This window comes from Bubalus kerabau, chromosome 15 (genome assembly GCF_029407905.1).
Source record: "Bubalus kerabau isolate K-KA32 ecotype Philippines breed swamp buffalo chromosome 15, PCC_UOA_SB_1v2, whole genome shotgun sequence".
NCBI classification, from domain to species: Eukaryota; Metazoa; Chordata; class Mammalia; order Artiodactyla; family Bovidae; genus Bubalus; species Bubalus kerabau.
The window spans coordinates 84,168,440-84,180,233 of NC_073638.1; the positions used below are offsets into that span (position 1 = coordinate 84,168,440).

Genomic DNA, 11,794 nt, shown 5'->3' on the forward strand with positions numbered 1-11,794 from the left:
ATGGCACCCCACTCCAGTATTCTTGCCTGGGGAATCCTCATGGACAGAGGGGCCTGGTGGGCTACACAGTCCATGGGGTCGCAAAGAGACAGTCACGACTGAGCTACTAAGCACAACAGAACATTTACTAAAAGCATGTTAAACTTGTAGACTATCGGTTCACAATGCCTAGAACTATGTCTTCTCTTTTAACAAAGATATGGTTTGAATATGAAAAATGCTTCAGACAGCTCCTGACACCAGTGGAGAATGAACTTATGATTGCCAGAGGGGAAGAAGGGCAGGAAGAGATAGTTGGGGAGTTTGGGATGGGCATGTACACTCTGCTGTATTTAAAATGGATAACCAACAAAGCCCTACCGTGTAGCACAGGAATTGAGTTACCTGGGACCCTAGACGGGAGGTGCGTTTAGGGGAGAGTGGACACATGTGTATGTATTGGGCAAGTCCCTTTGCTGTCCAACTGAAATGACCACAATGTTGTTAACTGGCTATATGCCAATATAAAATAAAAAGCTTTTTAAAAAGTAAAGAAAAACATGATACAAATAAAAAAGAGAACATCTAATGAAAAATTAATTGGTGTGAAATTAAAAATGATAATATTTTAAAGCAAAAGCATATTAAATGAAATTAGATGTAAATTAAAAGTCCCTACTTAACACAAATGCTTTTTCTTTTCAAAAATAGTTTTATGGGAAAACAATTAACTGAATGATTTCTCATATGATAATTTGATTGAGTCACCAAATGGATTGCAATCTTAAAAATTTGGACAATTCAACGCATTGCAAACACTGCAGCAACCTGAGGAATACCTGAATTGCCTTCATAGAAGAAAACAAAATGAATACGTGAGCACTGCCATATGAAGTAGACTTCAGAATACAGACAGAAAGAGGATGAGTCCATGGAGCTGGGAAACGGCACCAGGGTGAAAGAATTTATTTTCCTTGGCCTGACCCAGAATCAAGAACCGAGCTTGGTCTTATTTCTCTTCCTCCTTTTGGTGTACGTCACCACTCTGCTGGGAAACCTCCTCATCATGGTCACGGTGACCCGGGACTCTTGCCTTCACACCCCCATGTACTTTTTGCTCCGGAATTTATCTGTTGCCGACATCTGCTTTTCCTCCATCACAGCCCCCAAGGTCCTGGCAGACCTTCTGGTCCAGAGAAAGGCCATCTCCTTCAATGGCTGCTTCACCCAGATGTTTTTCTTCCATCTTATTGGAGGGGTGGATGCATTTTCTTTGTCGCTGATGGCACTGGATCGGTACGTGGCCATCACTAAGCCCCAGCACTACGTGACCGTCATGAGTCGGGGGCGGTGCATTGGGTTGATAGTGGCCTCCTGGGCGGGGGGCTTCGTCCACTCCATCATGCAGATCTCCCTGTTGCTCCCACTCCCCTTCTGTGGACCCAATGTGCTGGACACTTTCTACTGCGACGTCCCCCAGGTCCTCACACTCGCCTGCACTGACACCTTTGCCCTTGAGCTCCTGATGATTTCCAACAATGGCTTGATCTCTACCCTGTGGTTCGTCTTCCTCCTTGTATCGTACATGGTCATATTATTACTAATAAGGTCTCAGGCCAGGGAGGGCAGGGGGAAAGCCATCTCCACCTGCACCGCCCACATCACGGTGGTCACCCTGCACTTCGTGCCTGCATCTATGTCTACGCCCGGCCCTTCTCCGCCCTCCCCATGGACAGGGCTGTCTCCATCAACCTCACTGTCATCATTCCTGTCCTGAACCCCATGATCTACACCCTGAGGAACCAGGAGATGAAGGCAGCCATGAAAAGACTAAGCAGAAGATTCATGCAGTTTGAAAAGGGATAGTCTCCTTATAGGCAGTGGACCAAGATGCAAGTATACAACTGAGATATTTTTTAAATATTAGCTGTCATATACTGGGGCTCAACCATACATAGACAATTCACTATACCAGGATGCACAGATACAAGGGACCAGTGACCCAGCACATCAGTATCGAACAGGAACATCAGCAGGAATCCAGATACACAGAAGAACATATCCCTGGAGTGCAGTTGACAGCAAGCCAGGCACAAATGTGAACTGTAATGGAAGTGGGGTTCCGGGAAATGGTGAAGGATAGCACTGCAAGGTCCAGGCAGGGAGAAGGCCACAGGGACCCTTGTCTCAACAGAGCAGGGACCCAGCAGCTGGGCCCAGCTCAACAACAGTTACCCTATAACTGTTTCCTAATCCCTGGGCCGGGAAGATCCCCTGGAGAAGGCAATGGCCACCCGCTCCACTATTATTGCCTGGGAAATCTCATGGACAGAGGAGCCTAGTGAGCTACAGTCCATGGGGTCCCTAAAGGGTAGGACATGACTTAGTGACTAAGCACCAAAAGTACCAAACACTGTAAATCTTCTCTATCATTTCTGTTTTGTCAGCCACTTTGGGCCTTCTTTTTAGTCAGTTCATCTGTAAAATACACCAGCAGAGCCCACCACAATCATTCGGTATATGTAAAGAGTCTCAGTTTTTAAGGATTTCCATTGCTTTTCACTTCTCATGATTTTGTCAGACTTGCATGTGACCTGGGTCTTATACTGTTTGATTTTGTAAAGTCCCCATATGTAACGATAGCCATGGCAGCATCCGCAGCTACCTGCCCTGCTGTTTACGTCACTTTCTCAGGCGTAAACTAGTTCTACTGGTTGAAAAAAGAAAAAGCCATACCAACTCAACAAATACTTTTATTTTTCCCTGTGTATACTTCTTCATCATTCCCCTTACCACTGTGCATTTTGTTTCTTTCTAATATTTTTATGAAATATAGTTGATTTACAATGCTCTGTTAGTATCTGCTGTACAGCAAAGTGACCAGTTACACATATACATGTATGCACTCTTGTGTAGATTCTATTCCTATACAGGTCATTACAGCATATTGAATAGTCTCCTGTGCTTTTCAGTGGGGTTTTTATTAGTTACCTATTCTATATACATATTAGTTATCTATTCTATAGATAGAATATATCTATTCTGTATATACATATCTATTCTATATATAGCATATGTCAAGTCCAGTCTTCCAATTTTTCCCTCCCCACAAATTTGCTTTCTACATCTGTGACTTAACTTCTATTTTGTAAATACATTGATTTGTACCATTTCTTTTGATTTAACATGTAAGCAATAGATGGGGAAACAGTGGAAACAGTGTCAGACTTTATTTTTCTGGGCTCCAAAATCATTACAGATGGTGATTGCAGCAATGAAATTAAAAGACGCTTGCTCCTTGGAAGGAAAGCTATGACCAACCTAGACAGCATATTCAAAAGCAGAGACATTACTTTGCTAACAAAGGTCCATCTAGTCAAGGCTATGGTTTTTCCAGTAGTCATGTATGGGTGTGAGAGTTGGACTATAAAGAAAGCTGAGTGCAGAAGAACTGATGCTTTTGAACTGTGATATTGGAGAAGATATTGGAGAGTCCCTTGGACTGCAAGGAGATCCAACCAGTCCATCCTAAAGCTAATCAGTCCTGAATATTCATTGGAAGGACTGATGCTGAAGCTGAAACTCCAACTCTTTGGCCACCTGATGAGAACTGACTCATTGGAAAAGACCCTGATGGTGGAAAAGATTGAAGGTGGGAGGAGAAAGGGACAACACAGGATGAGATGGTTGGATGGCATCACCTACTCAATGGACGTGAGTCTGAGTGAACTCCGGGAGTTGGTGATGGACAGGGAGGCCTGGCGTGTTGCAATCCATGGGATCACAAAGAGTCAGACATGACTAAGTGAACTGAACTGAACTCATAAGCAATATTTGTCTTTCTCTGACTTTCTCAGTGTCACAATCTCCAGGTCCATCCGTGTCGCTGCAGATGGCGTTATTTCATTCTGTTCTATGGCGGAGGAACACCCTGCTGCATACATGCACGTCTTCTTCATCCATTCTTCTGCCGATGAACACTCAGGTTGTTTCCACACCCCCACTCTTGTAAAGAGCGCTGCAATGGTCACTGGGGTGCACCTATCCTTTCCAGCTATGATTTTCTCTGAATATATGCCAGGAGTGGGGTTACTGAACCATATGGTAGCTCTATTTTTAGTTTTTTAAGGATCTCCATACTGTTCTCCATATCCCTTTTCTCTACACCCTCTCCAGCATTTACTGTTTCTAGGGCTTTTTGATGATGGCCAGTCTAACCAGTGTGAGGTGGTACCACATGGTACTTTTGATTTGCATTTCCCTAATAGTAATGATGTCAAGCATGTTTTCATGTACCTTGAAATGAGAATATTCTCTCACATTATACACAAAAATAATTTCAAAGTGAGTTAAAGACATAAATGCAAGACTAGCTGCTATAAAACTCCAATAGGAAACATAAGCAGAACACTCTGACATAAATCATAGCAAGATCTTTTTGATCCTACCTCTAAGAGTAGTGAAAAGAAAAACAAAAATAAGCTAATGGGACCTAACCACGTGCATTTAGACTGGTGCACCACAACTAGAGAGCTTGCACACTGGAGCTGTGCACCAAAACGGAGACCCAATACAGTCAAAAAATAAGTGATAATTTTTTAAAGAATGTGGCCCTGGGATTTCTTTGGAAGGAATGATGCCAAAGCTAAAACTCCAGTACTTTGGCCACCTCATGTGAAGAGTTGACTCATTGGAAAAGACTCTGATGCTGGGAGGGATTGGGGGCAGGAGGAGAAGGGGATGACAGAGGATGAGATGGCTGGATAGCGTCACTCACTCAATGAGTTTGAGTGAACTCCGGGAGTTGGTGATGGATAGGGAGGCCTGGCATGCTGTGATTCATGGGGTTGCAAAGAGTCGGACATGACTGAGAGACTGAACTGAACTGAACTGAACTGAATGTAAATAAGACACTAAAAAGATAACAAAAGAAAAAAGTAGATTTGTAAAAAGAATGAAACAGAACTCTCAGACATGAAGGCTATAAAACTGAATAACTACCTGAAACTACTGAAGAAGAGATCTTTGTGCCCTGTCGGTGGAAATACAAACCGACTCAGCCACTATGGAAAGTGGTACAAACATTCTTCAGGAAATTGAAAGGTAGAACTACAAAAGACCTAGCAATTCTACCTCTGGCTACATGTCCAAAGGAAAAGAAATCAGGATCTAGAAGAGGTATCAGAAATCCCATGGTCATGGTAGCATTCTTCATAACATCCATGATATGGAAATAATCTAAGTGTTCATCAACAGATGAACAGATAAAAGTGTGGGTAAATACATATATAATCAGCCATTTAAAAAAAAAAAAAAAGGAAATCCTGCCATTTACAATAATATGGATGGACCTTGTAAAATAAGTCCTAATGAAATACATCAGCCAGAGAAAGACAAAGACTGTGTGATCTCATTTATATGCGGAATCTAAAAACCTAAATTTAAACAGAGCTGGTTTCCAGGTGTGGGGAGGGTGAAAGAAATGAGGAGATGTTGGCCAATATGCATAAAGCGTAGTGTTAGTCCCTCAGTCATGTCTGACTCTTTGGGACCCATGGACTGCAGCCTGCCAGGCTCCACCATCCATGGAATTCTCCAGACAAGAATACTGGAGTGGATAACCATTCCCTTCTCCATGGGATCTTCCCAAATTGGGGTTTGAACCCAGGTCTCCTGCATTGCAGACAGATTCTTTACCATCTGAGCCACCAAGCAAGCCCCAATGAGCATAAACTTCCTGTTAAAATATAATAAAGTTTGAGAGATCTAATACCCAGTGAGGTGATTCTATTCACACTATTGTATCATTTGCTTCAAAGTTTCTAAAGGAGCACATCATAACTGTTGTTGTTTTGTTGTTGTTGAGTCATTAAGTCATGTCTGACTCTTTTGTGACCCCATGGACTGTATGTAGCCTGTCAGACTCCTCCGTCCATGTGTTTCTCTAGGCAGGAGTACTGGAGTGGGTTGCCATTTCCTTCTCCAGGGGATCTTCCAGACCCAGATATTGAACCTGCAACTCTTGCACTGGCAGACAGATTCTTTACCACTGAGCCACCAAGAGAGCTCACAGCTTAAATGATCTCACCTCAGTAAAGAATTGGTATATATGTGAGATGATGGAGTTTTTAGTTAATACTACTAAGATAACCATTTTGCAATATTCCATAGGAACCTGGAATGCCAGGTCCATGAATCAAGGCAAATTGGAAGTGGTCAAACAAGAGATGGCAAGAGTGAATGTAGACATTCTAGGAATCAGCAAACTAAAATGGACTGGAATGGGTGAATTTAACTCAGATGACCATTATATCTACTACTGCAGGCAGGAATCCCTCAGAAGAAATGGAGTAGCCATCATGGTCAACAAAAGAGTCCGAAATGCAGTACTTGGATGCAATCTCAAAAACGACAGAATAATCTCTGTTCATTTCCAAGGCAAACCATTCAATATCATAGTAGTCCAAGTCTATACCCCAACCGGTAACGCTGAAGAAGCTGATGTTGAACGGTTCTATGAAGACCTACAAGACCTTTTAAAACACTCAAAAAAGATGTCCTTTTCACTATGGGGGACTGGAATGCAAAAGTAGGAAGTCAAGAAACACCTGGAGTAACAGGCAAATTTGGCCTTGGAATATGGAATGAAGCAGGGCAAAGACTAACAGAGTTTTGCCAAGAAAATGCACTGGTCATAGCAAACACCCTCTTCCAACAACACAAGAGAAGACTCTACACATGGACATCACCAGATGGTCAACACTGAAATCAGATTGATTATATTCTTTGCAGCTAAAGACGGAGAAGCTCTATACAGTCAACCAAAACAAGACCAGGAGCTGACTGTGGCTCAGACCATGAACTCCTTATTGCCAAATTCACACTGAAATTGAAGAAAGTAGGGAAAACCACTAGACCATTCAGGTATGACCTAAATCAAATCCCTTATGATTATACAGTGGAAGTGAGAAATAGATTTAAGGGCCTAGATCTGATAGATAGAGTGCCTGATGAACTATGGAATGAGTTTCATGACATTGTACAGGAGACAGGGATCAAGACAATCCCCATGGAAAAGAAATGCAAAAAAGCAAAATGGCTGTCTGGGGAGGCCTTACAAATAGCTGTGAAAAGAAGAGAAGTGAAAATCAAAGGAGAAAAGGAAAGATATAAGCATTTGAATGCAGAGTTCCAAAGAATAGCAAGAAGAGATAAGAAAGACTTCCTCAGTGATCAATGCAAAGAAATAGAGGAAAACAACAGAATGGGAAAGACTAGAGATCTCTTCAAGAAAATCAGAGATACCAAAGGAACATTTCATGCAAAGATGGGCTTGATAAAGGACAGAAATGGTATGGACCTAACAGAAGCAGAAGATATTAAGAAGAGATGGCAAGAATACATAGAAGAACTGTACAAAAAAGATCTTCACGACCCAGATAATCGCGATGGTGTGATCACTCATCTAGAGCCAGACATCCTGGAATGTGAAGTCAAGTGGGCCTTAGAAAGCATCACTACAAACAAAGCTAGTGGACGTGATGGAATTCCAGTTGAGTTATTTCAAATCCTGAAAGATGATGCTGTGAAAGTGCTGCACTCAATATGCCAACAAATTTGGAAAACTCAGTAGTGGCCACAGGACTGGAAAAGGTCAGTTTTCATTCCAATCCCAAAGAAAGGCAATGCCAAAGAATGCTCAAACTACTGCACAATTGCACTCATCTCACATGCTAGTAAAGTAATGCTCAAAATTCTCCAAGCCAGGCTTCAGCAATATGTGAACCATGAACTTCCTGATGTTCAAGCTGGTTTTAGAAAACGCAGAGGAACCAGAGATCAAATTGCCAACATCTTCTGGATCATGGAAAAAACAAGAGAGTTCCAGAAAGACATCTATTTCTGCTTTATTGACTATGCCAAAGCATTTGACTGTGTGGATCACAGTAAACTGTGGAAAATTCTGAAAGAGATGGGAATACCAGACCACCTGACCTGCCTCTTGAGAAATTTGTATGCAGGTCAGGAAGCAACAGTTAGAACTGGCCATGGAACAACAGACTGGTTCCAAATAGGAAAAGGAGTACGTCAAGGCTGTATATTATAACCCTGCTTATTTAACTTCTATGCAGAGTACATCATGAGAAACGCTGGACTGGAAGAAAAAGAGGCTGGAATCAAGATTGCCGGGAGAAATATCAATAACCTCAGATATGCAGATGACACCACTCTTATGACAGAAAGTGAAGAGGAACTCAAAAGCCTCTTGATGAAAGTGAAAGTGGAGAGTGAAAAAGTTGGCTTAAAGCTCAACATCCAGAAAACGAAGATCATGGCATCTGGTCCCATCACTTCATGGGAAATAGATGGGGACACAGTGGAAACAGTGTCAGACTTTATTTTGGGGGGCTCCAAAATCACTACAGATGGTGACTGCAGCCATGAAATTCAAAGACGCTTACTCCTTGGAAGGAAAGTTATGACCAACCTAGACAGCATATTCAAAAGCAGAGACATTACTTTGCCAACAAATGTCCATCTAGTCAAGGCTTTGGTTTTTCCTGTGGTCATGTATGGATATGAGAGTTGAACTGTGAAGAAGGCTGAGTGCCAAAAAATTGATGCTTTTGAACTCTGGTGTTGGAGAAGACTCTTGAGAGTCCCTTGGACTGCAAGGAGATCCAACCAGTCCATCCTAAAGGAGATCAGTCCTGGGTGTTCGTTGGAAGGACTGATGCTAAAGCTGAAGCTCCAATACTTTGGCCACCTCATGCGAAGAGTTGACTCATTGGAAAAGACTCTGATGCTGGGAGGGATTGGGGGCAGGTGGAGAAGGGGACGACAGAGGATGAGATGGCTGGATGGCATCACGGACTCGATGGATGTGAATCTGAGTGAACTCCGGGAGTTGGTGATGAACAGGGAGGCCTGGCGTGCTGCGAGTCATGGGGTCTCGAAGAGTCGGACACGACTGAGCGACTGATCTGAACTGAAGCATTTTGCAGTGTATAAATGTGTCAATCAACACCTTGTATGTGCCTTAAACTTACACAACTCATGTGTCTGTTTGTTGTTGTTTTGTTCAGTTGCTCAGTCGTGTCCGACTCTTTGCAGCCCCATGGACTGCAGCATACCATGCTTCCCTGTCTTTCATGATCTCCTGGAGTTTCCTCAAGCTCATGTCCATTGAGTCTGTGATGCTATCCAACTATCGCATCCTCTGTTGTTCCCTTCTCCTCCTGCTTTCAACCTTTCCCAGCATCAGTGTCTTTTCCAATGAGTCAGCTCTTCACATAAGGTGTCCACAGTATCCTCTGCTAGCATCTTCTCCTTTGCCTTCAATCTTTCCCATCAGGGTCTTTTCCAGTGAGTCAGCTCTTTGCATCAGGTGGCCAAAGTATTAGAGCTTCAGCTTCAGCATCAGTCCTTCCAACGAATATTCACGGTTCATTTCCTCTAGGATTAACCGGTTTGACCTCCTTGCTGTCCAAGGGACTCTCAAGAGTCTTCTCCAACACCACAGTTTGAAGATATCAATTCTTTATATCTCAAAAAATGTGGGGAAAAATACCCATCTCAAACACACAACTTGTATCCGGCAGTTTTTATCTTTGTAGATTAATATACTAAATGTACATATATCATATGTAGTTAATATACTAAAACAAAATAAAAAAGCAGGTAAATCCAAACCCATCAGCATTCTGTAAACAAAGTATGTTCTATATGAGATGAAACCATTTAATACATTGAATTAATCCTAAATTACTATAATTGTGACGGACAGCTTTACTAAGGTACGTATCTTGCTGTATGGAAATGAGAGATTCCACGTGAGTAATTTTGGAAAAAAAGAAAATTGTGTGTTCCCCAAACACTATCTAAGTCATGTTTGTCTCCCTGAGGAGACTCATGAGACTATAACCATTCTGAGTAGACTCAGAAACTGGACTACTAGCCAAGGATTTGCAATCCAGTTCACTTTTCCTAGTTTTTTGGCAATATAATTAAAACTCGCTTGTCTATGGTGTCCTCTGAGCCTTGCACCCCAGCAAAATTGCACCTTTAAGTCTCTTGGGAACAGCAGCTGGCATGGATTGTGGATAAAGCCCTGGGTTTCATCTACTGTATTATGTGTTTCTTGGTGACTTTTTAATAAATCCCATTGAAAATTCATCACCAACACCACAATCAGGCACTTGACTTCCCCTTTCTTGTCCAGTAATAGTCCCTTTTCCATTCTTATATGAGGATATAGGCTGAGGGATTTATGGGTAAGACACAGTGAAAGGACCTTGAAGATGTGATTCTTTTTTTTTTTTTTCAGATGTGATTCTTTGAAACTGCCCTTTCTCTCCTGAAAGTGGAGAAAGATGTTTAGTTTCCAAAGAGCTTTGCCTTCAGAAACAAAATTTTCAAGAACTAATATCACCATGTTTTGATCTGCATTCAACCCAATGGCATACAATTCACACTTGGAGTTTCAGGATCAAAGGAATTAGGTAAAGACATTCAACTTCTAGCTACGATTAAGGTCATGCATAGTGAAACTGAGATGTTGCTATTGGTTTTGTAAAAATAGTTTGACTTTAATGTTTCTCAGTTATATTAAATGTTTCAGTACCAACACGGTCTTCTCAGTGACAGAGATGACAAAGGCGGGTCTTAACCGTTGGGAAGAGGGATGTTGTGCTAAGCGGAGTGGGGAAATGGGGTCCATTCTTTGTGATCTTCAGAACTCCTTTCTACCTACAGTTTATCTTCAGACAGATTTTATCAAACACTTCTGTTATACAAAATTAGACTAAGTATGATTAAAGGGCTTTTAAAAAGATATTTTTTGTTTGTTTGTTTCTTCCCATCCTATTTCCATCTCTACCTTCCCTTCAACCAGATATAAACTCATAATATACTCCATATGAGAACTAAGAATAACATTAATACTTACTAAGTGATCAGTGTAAAATTAAATACTTTTAATATTTCTTCACTTATAGTAAGCTCAAAAAATAGTAGTTTTTTTATGGCAATAGAAATGAGAGCAGGGATTACCTCTTGGGTAAAATCAGGGGGGTGGCTGAAACAGTGCACCAGGAAACACTCTTGTGCAATGAAAATATTTACTATTTTGACTGTAATGACTATCTGGACCTATATTCTTGTCAAAACTCATTAAAATCTGAGCATTATGTTCTATATAAATTTTACCTTAATTGAAGAACCAGGAGGTCTTCCCTCACCATGAGTTGCAGTCACTGATTAAAACTGTAAAGGTTCTTTTAAAAGAAATTTTAAAAACCATTAAAAACTATTTTGGCCTTTAAAAAAGTAGCTTTTATTTCTGCTGGAAATTAAGACATCACTTATCACATGTCCTATTCCACCAAATTTTGCTTCTTCTCTTTTCATAACACATTTCACATTTCATCATGTGTTACATTCATCAATTTATACAACTCATTTATTTCATTAGGCTGTAAGCCTGATGAAATGGTTCAATTTATCTATATGCATTTGAAGATTGCAATAAATGGTCACTTGCTGAGTATAAGAAGGAACAAATAATAATTATAAGATCTCTTAAGAATGGTTAATGTTGTTATTCAGTGGCTCAGTCGTGACTGACACTTTGCAACCCCATGGACTGCAGCACACCAGGCGCCTATGTTCTCCACTATCTCGCGGAGTTTGCTCAAATTCCTGTCCGTTAAGTCAACCATGTTCTCTAACCATCTCATCCTCTGCTGCCACCTTCTCCTTTGCCTTCAATCTTTCCCACCATCAGGGTCTTTTCCAGTGAGTCGGCTCTTTGCAT

General features: G+C 41.4%; 1 pseudogene; it reads left to right on the forward strand.

The window, feature by feature from the left end:
- The first annotated feature begins 910 nt into the window (after window positions 1–910).
- Window positions 911–1,845, forward strand: LOC129628626 (olfactory receptor 4D10-like; annotated as a pseudogene).
- Window positions 1,846–11,794: the final 9,949 nt, after the last annotated feature.